This window comes from Musca domestica, unplaced genomic scaffold (assembly GCF_030504385.1).
Source record: "Musca domestica strain aabys unplaced genomic scaffold, Musca_domestica.polishedcontigs.V.1.1 38, whole genome shotgun sequence".
NCBI classification, from domain to species: Eukaryota; Metazoa; Arthropoda; class Insecta; order Diptera; family Muscidae; genus Musca; species Musca domestica.
In genome coordinates, this window is record NW_026712324.1 from 733,739 (window position 1) to 746,362 (window position 12,624).

The 12,624-nt window shown below is 32.0% G+C and overlaps 1 protein-coding gene across 4 annotated transcripts in view; it reads right to left on the reverse strand.

The window, feature by feature from the left end:
- The window catches only part of LOC101895874 (protein melted), a 46,781-nt gene that overhangs the window by 6,701 nt on the left and 27,456 nt on the right, over positions 1-12,624 (reverse strand). The gene's annotated exons all lie outside the window — the stretch shown is intronic.

Here is a 12,624-nt window from a genome sequence, read left to right on the forward strand (position 1 = left end):
ATTGAAGAATTATTTTTCAAGGACTAACGGAGCCATCAAATGTGCATTTCTAAGAATATTTTCAAGGACCAAGAGAGCCTTTAAATGAGGACTTTTAAGAATATCTTTTCAAGGAGTAACAGAGCTACTAATGTGGATTTTTAAGAACTTTTTTTAAGGGCTTCAGAGCCACTATATAAGGAGTTTTAAGAATATTTTTCCAATGACCCTCAGTTTCACTAAATGTGGAATTTTGAGACCTATTTTTTAAGGACTACCCTATTTTTAGACCTATTTTTTTAAGGACTAACAGAGCAACCATATGTGGATTTTTAAGAACAGAACCACAAAATGTCGATTTTTTAGAATTATTTTTTCCAGGACCAACAGAACCACTAAATTTTTAAGATATTTTTTTAAGAAGAATATTTTTTGGAGACCCACTGACAACGTGGATTTTTTAAAAATATTTTTTCAAGGACCCACTGTCAACGTGGATTTTTAAAAAAACCAAGAATTGACGTGGATTTTTTAAAAAAGACCAAGAATCGACGTGGATTTTTAAAAAAAAAAAACCAAGAATTGACGTGGATTTTTTTGAAAAAGACCAAAAATCGGCGTGGATTTTTAAAAAATATTTTTTAAGGGCCACCTGAAATCGTGGATTTTTAAAAACGTCCCACAATCGACCTGAATTTTTTAAAAAATATTTTTTAAGGGCCACCTGAAATCGTGGATTTTTAAAAACGTCCCACAATCGACCTGAATTTTTTAAAAATAATTTATCACGGATCCACTGTCAACGTGCATTTAAAAAAAAAAAACAAGAATTGACGTGGATTAAAAAAAAAACAAAAATCGACGTGGATTTTAAAAAAACCAAGAATTTACGTGGATTTTTTAAGAAAGACCAAGAATCGACGTGGATTTTTAAAAAATATTTTTCAAGGGCCACCTGAAACCGTGGATTTTTAAAAAATATTTTGAAAGAGGGAAACCTGAAATCCTGGATTTTTAAAAAAGACCCACAATCGACCTGAATTTTTTAAAAATATTTTTTTAAGGACCCACTGTCAACGTGGATTTTTTAAAAATATTTTTTCAAGGACCCTCTGTCCAAGTGGATTTTTTAAAAATATTTTTTCAAGGACCGACTGTCAACGTTGATTTTTTAAAAATATTTTTTCAAGGATCCACTGTCAACGTGGATTTTTAAAAATATTTTTTTCAAAGACCCTCTGTCAAAGTGGATTTTTTAAACATATTTTTTCAATTAACCTCTGTCAAAGTGGATTTTTTAAAAAAAAAATTTCAAATCACGAAGTTAATGTGGATTTTTTGAAAAAAAAATATCAAGGACCTAGAATTAACGTGGATTTTTTAAAAATATTTTTGCAAATCACGAAGTTGAAGTGGATATTTTGAAAAAAAATCAAGGACTCAGAATTAACGTAGATTTTTTTTAAATATTTTTTTAAGGAGCAATGAACGGATTTTTTTAAAAATATTTTTTTAAGGGGCTGTAAACGTGGATTTTTTTTTAAATATTTTTTAAGTAGCAATAAACTTGATTTTTTTTAAAAATATTTTTTTTAAGGAGCGATAAACGTGAATTTTTTTAAAAATAATTTGTAAGGAGCAATAAACGTGGATTTTTTGAAAAATATTTTTAAGGAACCATAAAACTTAATGATTCGCCGACAGTTTGGATTTAAAAAAAAATATAAATATTTTTGGAATGACCCACAATCAACGTGGATTTTTCAAAAACATGGTCTCAAGGATTAGAAGGTCAGCTTGGATTAAAAAAAATAAAAATTGAAAGACCGACTGACAGCTTGGATTTTTTAAAAATATTTTTGCAAGTACCAACAATCAACGTGGATTTTTAAAAGTACTTTCTGAAGGACCCACTGACAGCTGTAATCCACTGTCAACGTGGATGTTTTATAAATGTATTTTCAAAGACCCACTGTCAACGTGGATTTTTTAAAAGTACTTTCTGAAGGACCCACTGACAGCTGTCATCCACTGTCAACGTGGATGTTTTATAAATGTATTTTCAAAGACCCACTGTCAACGTGGATTTTTTAAAAATATTTTTTCGAAAACCCACCGAAAACGTGGATATTTTAAAAATATTGGTTTAAGGACACACAATCTACGTGGATTTTTTAAAAATATTTTTTCTAGGACTCACTGACGGCTTAGATTTTTTGAAAGTTTTTTTCATGGTCCCACTGACACATGGTTTTTTTAAAAATATTTTTTCAAGGACCTACTGTAAAAGTTAATTTTTTAAAAATATTTTTACGTAGAACCACTGACAGCGTGGATTTTTTTAAAAAAATTTCTCAAGGACCCACAATCAACGTGATTTTTTAAAAACATTTTTTAAAGACCCACGGTCACGTGGATTTTTAAAAAAAAAATTTTCAAGGACCCACAATCAACGTGATTTTTAAAAAAAATTCTCAAGGACCCACAATCAACGCGACCTTTTTAAAACATTTTTTAAGGACCCATTGTCATGGTAGATTTTCTAAAAATATTTTTTTAAAGATCAACGATTAACGTGGATTTGTTATTTTATTGATTTTTTTTTTTGTTAATTTCAAATATCGAAATTCTCAAACTTGTAGCCTAGTGTCCCATGGCAAATTGTTAATGAAAATTAATTTCAATGCATGGAGGTGTGATGGAGGGTAGAACTTGAAACATGTAAAACAAAACAAACGTGTATCGCCAAAAAAGATAAGATAACAGAAATAAAAATCGAATCACAACCTCAGACTAGAACAAAAAGCAAAGAAGCAAAGAACAACAAATGTTTGTCGTCGATCAACAAACAACTTCGGGCAAATGAATGACGTGAAGACGAAAAAAAGGAAATACAACAACAATTGAGCTGATATTGGCAGCAACATCATTTCAACATCAATTGTTGTTGGTTGCCATTGGCAATAGACCAAAAAGTCAAGTTGCTACCAGTCGTTAACAACATTGTTTGCGTCGCTACGTTTGCCTGTCTGTCTGTCTCTGGGACTCTTCAAATGTCTAGCTGGCTGTCTTGTCATTTATTGGCAATGTTTAGCAAATAAATTGCATAGAACATTCAGCCAGTCAGCCCGTCACTCAGCTAAGCAGCCATCAGAAGCGTATGGAAAAAAATTGACAATGAGCGACATCTTAATGATCGTTAAACGCCACCAAAACCGACCCCATCTCACACGCTCCGTGTGCGAGTCAAGACGCGAGGGGAAGTTCAAAATTTGCGTAGCTGCCAAAATGATGCAAATAGAAGAAGCGTGAGAATTGTTTTTTTTTTTTTTTTGGTTGGTTTTCTTTGCCTCTTCTATTTCTAGTTTTTGGTTTGTTGTGGCATACCACAGCGCACAAAAAATATATTTTTGTGGACAATTATTTTTAGATGACATTTGTTTTGCTGAGAGCGTCTAATAGAAATATTTTTGATGCAGCTACCATGAGATGGGAGGGTATGCTAAGTTTTGTTGGGTTATCTGTGACATTTTAATTTTGAAGGAATTTATTTCAAGGGCCACTCGGCCTGAAATCCAGGATTTTTTTTCCAAGGACGAACAGATCAATCAATGTTCGATGAGTGTTTAAAGAATTTTCCGATGAGCAAAAGAGTTAAAAGATTTCCCCATGACCTAAAATCCTGTATATTTAGGGATTTTTTAATGAGTTGAGTCACCTTAAAATTTGGATTATTTTAGAATATTTTTCAAGGTCGACTAACTAGACGATCGAATAGAGTATTTAAAATATTTTTATAAGGATCTGTGTTCCATTATTCGAGGAATTTTTAAGGAATAATTTTCAATGAGCCAGCAGACCATTATTCATGGATTTCCAAGAATATTTTTTCCAAGGACTAACCGGCCATTAAATTTAATTTTCTTAGAATTTTTCTTTAAGGACCAACACAGCTACTAAACGTGGATTTTTAAGAATAATTTTCAAGGAAGAGTACACCATTACTTCTAGAGTTTTTTAGAATATTTGTTCAGGACCCAGACCATTATTCGATGTATTTTTAAAGAAAGAATTTTTTGAAGACCAATGTACTATTAAATGTGGATTTTTAAGAATATTTTTTCAAGGACCAATAGAGTCACTAAATGTAGATATTAAGGATATTTTCCTAAGGAACACCAGAGCCACAATGAACAGGTTTTTACGAACATTTTTCCAAGGACCTACAGACCACTAAACGTGGATTTTTATGAATATTTTTTTAAGGATCGACAGAGTTGCAAAACATGAATTTTTAAGAATATTTTTCCCCGGGCCAACTGAGCCATTAAACATCGGTTTTTGTGAATATTTTTTCAAGGAACCCCAGATCCACTAAACATGGATTTTTAAGAGTATTTTTCCAAGGATCAACAGAACATTTCACGTGTTTTTTAAGGACCAACAGACCTTTTAACGTGGATTCTTTAAGGAATTTATTTTGAGGACAAACAAACTATTGAACCTGTATTTTTTATGAAGTTCATTTTAAAGACCGATGTGGACTTAAAAAAAACTAGGACCAACAGTTGGCCAATCTTGATTTTTTAAAGAAAAAATTTCTAGAACCAACAGTGGATTTTTTTAAGAATTTTTTCAAGGACCAAATGTGAAGCGGAATGTGAATTGAAATGTGAATTTGTCCAAGGACAAACAGTAGACCAAACGTAATTTTTTTTATAAATTTTTTCGGGAACCAGCAGTAGACCAAACGTGGATTTTTTAAAAAAATATATTGAGGACAAACAGTGGGGCAAATGTGGATTTTCTAAATTTTTTAAAGAATTTTTTTTTAATTATTATATTGAGGACCAAAAGAGGAGCAAATGTGGATTTTTTTCAACAGATGAAAGAACTTTTTTCAAGAAACAACAGTGGAGCAGTCATGTACCAGTGGACCTTGATTTTTTAAATTTAAACGGATCAACATTGGACAAAACTTCGATTTTGTAAAGGTTTTTTAGAACCAACATTGGACAATACGTGAATTTTTCGAAGAATTTTTTTAAAGGACCAACAGTGGACCAAACATTGATTTTTTAAAGTATTTTTTTTTTTCTGGAACCAACAGTGGGTCAAACGTGGATTTTTTAAGAAGGTTATCAAGGACCAACAGTGGACAAAACGTGAATTTTTTAAAGAATTTTATCAAGGACCAACAGTGGACAAAACGTGGATTTTTAAAGAAAGTTTGTTTCTAGGACCAACATTGGCCCAAACGTGGAATTAAAAAAAATGTATTTTAAAGGACCAACAGTGGAGCAAACGTCGAGTTTTTACATAATTATTTCAAGGACCAACACTGGATCAAACGTCGATTTTGTAAATAATTTTTTCAAGGACCAACAGTTGATCAAACTTCGATTTTTTAAAGAATTTGTTGAAGAACCAACAGTTGATCAAACTTCGATTTTTTAAAGAATTTGTTGAAGGACCAACATTGGATAAAACCAACAGTGGAGCAATCATCGTTTTTTTAAGATTTTTTTTTTTTCGGAAACCAGCAGTGGACCAAACGTGGATTTTTTAAAGAAATATATTGAGGGCCAACAATGGACCATACGTGGACATTTTAAATATTTTTTTTTCTAGGACCAAACGTGGATTTTTAATGAATTTTTTTCTAGGACTCACTGGCGGACCAAACGTCGATTTTTTTTAAGAATTTTCTCAAGGACAAACAGTGGACCAAACTTATGTTTTTTTAAAGATTTTTTCAAAGACCAAAAGTGAATCAAACGTCTGTTTTCTAAAGAATTTTATCGAGGACCAACAGTGGACCAAACTTGAAATGTTTAAAGAATTTTTTTCAAGGTCCAAAAAACCACTGATTTTTCAAGAATTTTTAAGGATTAACAGACCTCTAAACTTGGATTTTTATGAATTTCATTTAAAGACCAACAAAGTGGATTTTGTAAAGTTACTTTTCAAGTCAAGTCCTAAACGTGCAATTTTTAAGGAGCCAACAGACTTTTTTAGGAATATTTCTTTAAGAACCAACCATCCGCAAATCAAAGATTTTTAAACAATTCTTTTCAAAGGACCAATATTCGAGAATAAAAATAAATATTTTAGTTTTTTAAGAATATTTTTTCAAGTACCACGAATCGTAAATTTTAAAGGACCAACAGATCCTTAAAAGTCCACTCCATCAAGTACCTCCCCCACAAAGGGTAAACATTTTGAATAATTAAGATTCTTATAAAATGTGAGATAAGATTTCGATTGCCTTCAAATTTCGCACATCCCAAAATTTCTACCAACACAAAATCTGGGGTGAATATGGAATAGAGCGAATCACTCCTTCAGGCAACTCCCCCACAAAGGTGCTAAAATTTGGAATAACCAAAACTTTCCTAAAGAGTTAAATAAGAGTTCCATTGACTTCAAACTTCAAACATCATATAATTTTACTAACGCAATATGCGATAGTAATATGGAACATATCGGCTAGCTCCCTCTGGTACCTCCACTACAAAAATGTGAGCATCATGAATAATCAAAATGCTCATGAAATGCGAAATATGCATCTGGTTCATTCTAAACTTCAAAGATTCCAAGATTTTCACCAACACAAGATATGTTGCAAAGATGGTAGATATCGGCCCATTCCTTCTGGTACCTTCCCCACAAAGGGGTCTACATTTTGAATAACTATGAGTCTGATTGCCATTAAATTTCGTGCATCCCAATATTTGTATTAACTTAAGGCCTGGTGTGAAGATGGGGTATATCGGCTAACTCTCTCTCTCTCTCTCTCTCTGGTAGCTTTCTCCCAAAAGGTCCAAGATTTTGAATATCAAAATGTTCATAAAATGTGAAACAAGTGTTCTATAATCTCCCAATTTCGCACATCTCAATATTTCTATGAACACAAAATCTGGTATGGATATGGGATATATCGGTCCACTCCTTCCCCACAAGGAGTCAACATTTTGAATAATTTTAACTCTCATAAAATTTGAAATAAGCATCAGATTTTCTTCAAAATTTACACATCCCAATATTTTCACTTACAGAAGATCTGGTATAAAGGTGATTAATATTGGCCCACCCCTTTTGGCACCTACCCTCAAAAAGAAAATATTTTAAATAATTTTAACTTTCTCGTAAAATCTGGAGTAAGCATGCGATTCTCTTCACATTTCACGCATCCTAATATTTCTATCATCACAAAATCTTATGTGAAGATGGAATCTATGGGACCACTCCATCTAGTACCTCCTCTACATCCGGTCAAAATTTTGAATAATTATAACTCTCATAAAATTCGAAATAAGCATGTGATTTATACTAAGCTTCACACATCCTAATTTTTCTTTCAATACTTATTTCGCTCATAACATTCAGCGATTCTTTTCAAACTTGGTATATCAGCCCACCCCTTCTGGTACCTCCTCCACTTCCCAACACCTGGAACCTCACTCACATTTCAAAAATTTCCAAAATTTATCACATATCTCGTATAAAGTCAATGAGTTAGTTGATTTAATCCAAATCTGGCACGTTTTAATATTTGTATCAGACTTAGGTCTGATTTGGATCTTTTGGTTTTCTTTATTGAATTTATAGATTAAGCATTTCTTTAATGCAAGATCCATCAAGCAAATAATTTTGGAGGATTTGAAGGATTTTCATTTAATCTCCATCTGAATTACTTAAAAAAATATTTTCATGGTTTTATGTTTTTCCTCTCTATTCGGTTCCGCTTGGTTAATGAAATTCTTAGCCAAACAATGTCGAAAATTGTTTATACACAAATATCGCATTAATCGTTATCAGCGTTTTTCATATTCCACGTCTTTTGCGATAGTTTTTTTTTTTTGTTTTTGCTGCTCTTGTTCTGTTTTGCTTGGGGGAATCCCCACAGATATCGAATTCAATTACCAAATATGTAAACAGACAAGCGACAAGAACCTAATGAGGTAGGTAGGTGATGTCTGAGGTAGTCGCATACCCATTGAAGGTGCTGATGGCGATAAGAAGGGGGAGGAGGGGGTTGTAGCAGAACCATTTGTTCTGATACAGTGGAACCGTTTCGTATCGGACCAAAAAAAAAATTGTCAAAAAATATTAAAAAATGTTGACCCTTTGTTGATGAGGTACCAGAAGGGGTTCGCAAATATATATCATCTTCACAACAGATCTTGTGTTAGCAAAAATGTTTGTATGTGTAAAATTAGAAGAGAGATGGATGCTTATTTCGCTTTCTTTGAGCGTCTTGTTTTTCAAAATCTTGAACACTATGTGGAGGAGATACCAGAAAAAATGGTTCGATCTCTACCATCTTCATGACACATCTTGTGCTGATAGTGCATTATTTTCTTTGAACATTTCTTTTTCTTTCGATATTGCCTATCTCCGAGCTCGATCTTAATTTGATAGTAATATTACGATGTACCAAGTTTGGACCAAATCAGATATTCCCTTTGAGAATTATCAGACCAGACAGACGGACGCACGGACATCGTTAGATCGACTCCAAATGTCCTGAAAAGGATTTGGTCCAAAGAGACCTAGGGTTTAAACCCATTATTTCGATGAGGCGCGTTTTGGCCGTATCAAATGATATATACCCTCTCTAGCCATATGGCTGAGGGTATAAAAATCCGCTCTTGGTCCTGCAAAAAAATTCTTTAAAAATCCCCCCTTGCAAAAATTCTTTATGACATCCACCGTTAGCCCTTCAAAAAACAATTTAAAATAATCTAAGTCTTTGAAAAAAATCGAAGTTTGGTGCACAGTCGGTTCTTGAAAATATCGACGTTTGGTCCACTGTTGGAACTTGAAAAAATTCTTTAAAAAATCGACGTTTCGGTCAATGTTGGTCTTTGAAAAAATTCTTTAAAAAATCGACATATGGTCCACTGTTGTTCCTTGAAAAAATTATTTAAATATAGAGGTCCTCTATAAAATTCTTTAAAAGCCCACTGTTTGCCCTTGACGAAATTCTTTAAAAAATCGACTTTTGGTCCTTGGAATTTTTTTTTCAAAAAATCGACGATTCATCCACTGTTGGTCCTTGAGGAAAATCTTTAAATATCCGACGTTTGGTCCACTGTCGGTCGTTGAAAAAAACTCTTTAAAAAATCAACGTTTGGTCCACTGTTAGTCCTTGAAAAAATTCTTTAAAAAATCAAGATTTGGTCCACTTTTGTCTCTTGAAAAAATTCTTTAAAACATCCACCGTTGACCCTCCAAAGAACTCATTCAAAAATTCGGCATTGGTCCTTCAAAAAATTATTTAGAAATCCACCGTTGGTTATTAAAAAAAAATCTTTAAAAAAATCGACGTTTGGTGCACTGCTGATACGATCGCTCCACTGTTGGATCTTGAAAAAAAATCGAAGTTTGATCCACTGTTAGTCCTCCATAAAATTCTTTAGAAAAAACACTTTTGCTCCACCGTTGGTCCTAGAAAAAAATGTATTTCAAATATCCAAGTGTGGTCCACTTTTGGCCCTTGTAACAAAATCCTTAAAAAGTCCACATTGGTCCCTAAAATAGATTTCATAAGAAATCCAGGTTCAATGGTCTTTTGGTCCTTAAAATAAATTTCTTAAAGAATACACGTCAAAAGAGCTGTTGGTCCTTAGAAAAATATTCTTAAAAATCAATGTTGTTAGAAACCAAACTTTAATTTTTTAATATTTTTTTTAATACCATTTTTTTTTTTTTTGTAATTTAACGTCGGCAAAGAAAGTTGGACCCTTCGATGTGACCTGCAAAAGTACTAATAAATATTTCCTCAAAGAAATTTTTGAAATTGGTATGAGTGAGTGCCCCCGGCTGGTCATCACTGTCCACATTGAAATTCATTCATTTATTTATTATTTGAAAAAAATAATTCTAAGAAATAAATATGATTTTCTTTATAAAAATATCCGGTCACCAAATAAATGTTTTTTTTTTCGTTCTTCGTTTCTTTAATTTCACGTGGGTCGTGATATTTTTTTCGCGTTGTTATTTTTAGAACGGAACTGTCATTTAGCCGGTATTTTTTCTTATTTATTTCTATTTTTGCCAACTCATTTGAATTCCCCGAGTCGCTTGTTCGGTGGGCATTATTTGTTTGTGTTGTTGGGGTTTTGTTTGCTTTTTGAGATCATGTTTTATGTGTGTTTTTTTTTTTTTTTGTAATTATCGTCATTGCGGATTAGTTAAATATTTGACGCTTTTCTTCTTGTCGTTGAGAGAGATAGCTGCTGCCGCCTTTGCTGGAATGCCACTAATCCAAAATAGTTTTTATGTGTGTTTTTAGTATTTTTCAGTATTTTTTTTTTCTATCTTTGAGGTATTTGCTTAGTTTTGCACATTCCGTTGAAGAAGACAATTTTAGCCTAGAAAATAATGACATTGACAGATACATTTTTTGTGCTCTATTCTAATTTGGGGAAAATGGGAAATGTTGGAAAATTTCAAATTCTTAAACTACCTTGAAAAAAATACAATAGCTTTAAAATAAAGGACATTGGCCTATTCACCTGTCCAATATTCTTAACAATCATCTTTTTGTCCTTAAAAATATTTTCAAAAAATCATCAAACAATGGTCCATTGATCCTTGATAAATTACAACTAAACAGATTTGAGTTGATTTAAAAAAAATTAAATTCCTCAAATATGATAGTAACTTGGTTCGCCCTTGAACAAATATTGCAACGAATACTTCAATAATTGTCAGCACGTAATTGAGAAAATGTTCTTAAAAATTCACTGCTGGTCCTTGAAAACAATATTTTAAGAATTTTGTTAAATATTGGCCTATTGTTCTTTGAAAAAGTATTCCAAAAAATCTTTGGATATTGACCTGCTGGCCTTGAAAAAATATTCTTAAAAAATTCTTTGTTGGTCCTGGAAATATATATCTTAAAAAATAAGTTTGAAAAATGGTCTGTTAATTTTTAGAAAAATATTTTGGAAAAATTCTACAAATAATGATCTGTTGGACCTTCAAAAACCCTCCTTAAAAACATATCCTTAAAAATGCACTGTTAAAAAATATTTAAAGAAAATCCTTAAATAATGGTCCTTGAAAAAATAATTTTAACTATCCCCGATTAGTGATCTGTTAGTCCTTAAAAATATGTCTCAAAAAAGAAACCGTGTTAAATGGTTCACGGGTCCTCGAAAAGTATCCTTAAAAAGACAATTTTTAATGGTTTACAGGTTACTTAATAATATTCTTTAGAAATATGACATGATCCTTTAAAAATATACTGTTTAAAAATTCAGGAATAAAGGTATAATAGTCTTTAAGGAAATAACGTCTAAAAAGTCCTCGAATAATGATCCCTTGGTCCTTGAACAAATATTTTTAAAAAAATTCCTAATCCTTAAAAAGGTCTGTTGGTCCTTGAATAATAAATGTTTTTAAAATCCGCGGTCTTGGCCACGAGTTCTTGATTGCACGTTCCTTCAAAGTCCTCGAATAATTGTCTACGAGTGCAAGAAGAAATATTCTTAAAAAATCCTCTTTTAATGGTCTATTGGTCATTAAAAAATATGTTTCTGGAAATCGCACTGGGTCCTTAAAAAATACTCTTGGTCATTCAAAAAAGTCCTCGAATAATGGTCTGTTGGCCCTTTTAAAATGTATAAAATGGTATATTGATCCTTGAATAAATATTCTTAAAAATATCCAGGTTTGGTGTCCCTCTTGGTCCTTGCTATTATTGCTTTCAAAAAATCCGCGTATAATGGTTTGTTGCTCCATAAGAAATATTCTTAAAAAATATTAAAAAAAAGGTTAGTCCTGAACACCCTCAAAACCCACGTTTAATGATATACTTGTGTTGAAAAAAAAAACTTAAAAATCCTTGAATGTTGGTCTGTAGGTCCTTGAAGAAATGCTTCTCAAAAAATCCAAACATTATAGTCTACTCTTCTTTGAAAAATACTTTATAAAAAATACGCAACTACTGGTCTATGGGAGCTTGAAAAAATATTTTGTTTTTTAAAAAATATGGCCCTTGAAAAATATTCCTCCAAAATCCTCGATAAATGTTAAGGTGATCCTCGAAAAATATTCTTAAAAATATCCACGTTTGGTGTCTCTTTTGGTCCTCGAAAAAATATTTAATACAATAACCACGTTAAATGGTTTGTTGCTCCATTCAAAAAATATTCTTAAAAAATCGTCGGAAAATAGTTGGTCCTAAACATCCTTAAAAACCCAAAAGGACCCACAGACTACAGATCTACTGGTATTGAAAAAATAATCTTAAAAATTCTCGAATGTTGGTCTGCACGTCCTTGAAGAAATGCTTTTCCAAACATAATGGTTTACTCATCTTTGAAAAATGTTTTTTTTTTTTTTTAATTCGCTCTTAATGGTCTAAGGGGGCTTGAAAAAATACTTTGTTTTTTAAAAAATGTTTATTAGACAGATGGGTCTTGAAAAATATTCCTACAAAATCGTCGATAATTGGTAATGTGATCCTCGAAAAATTTTCTAAAAAACACATTTGGTGCCTCGGTTGGAGCTCGAAAAAAAAATTTAAAATAACTAAGTTAAATGGTTTGTGGCCCATTAAAAAATATTCTTAAAAAATCGTCGGAAAATAGTTGGTCCTAAACATTCTTAAAAAACCACCAGGTCCCACAG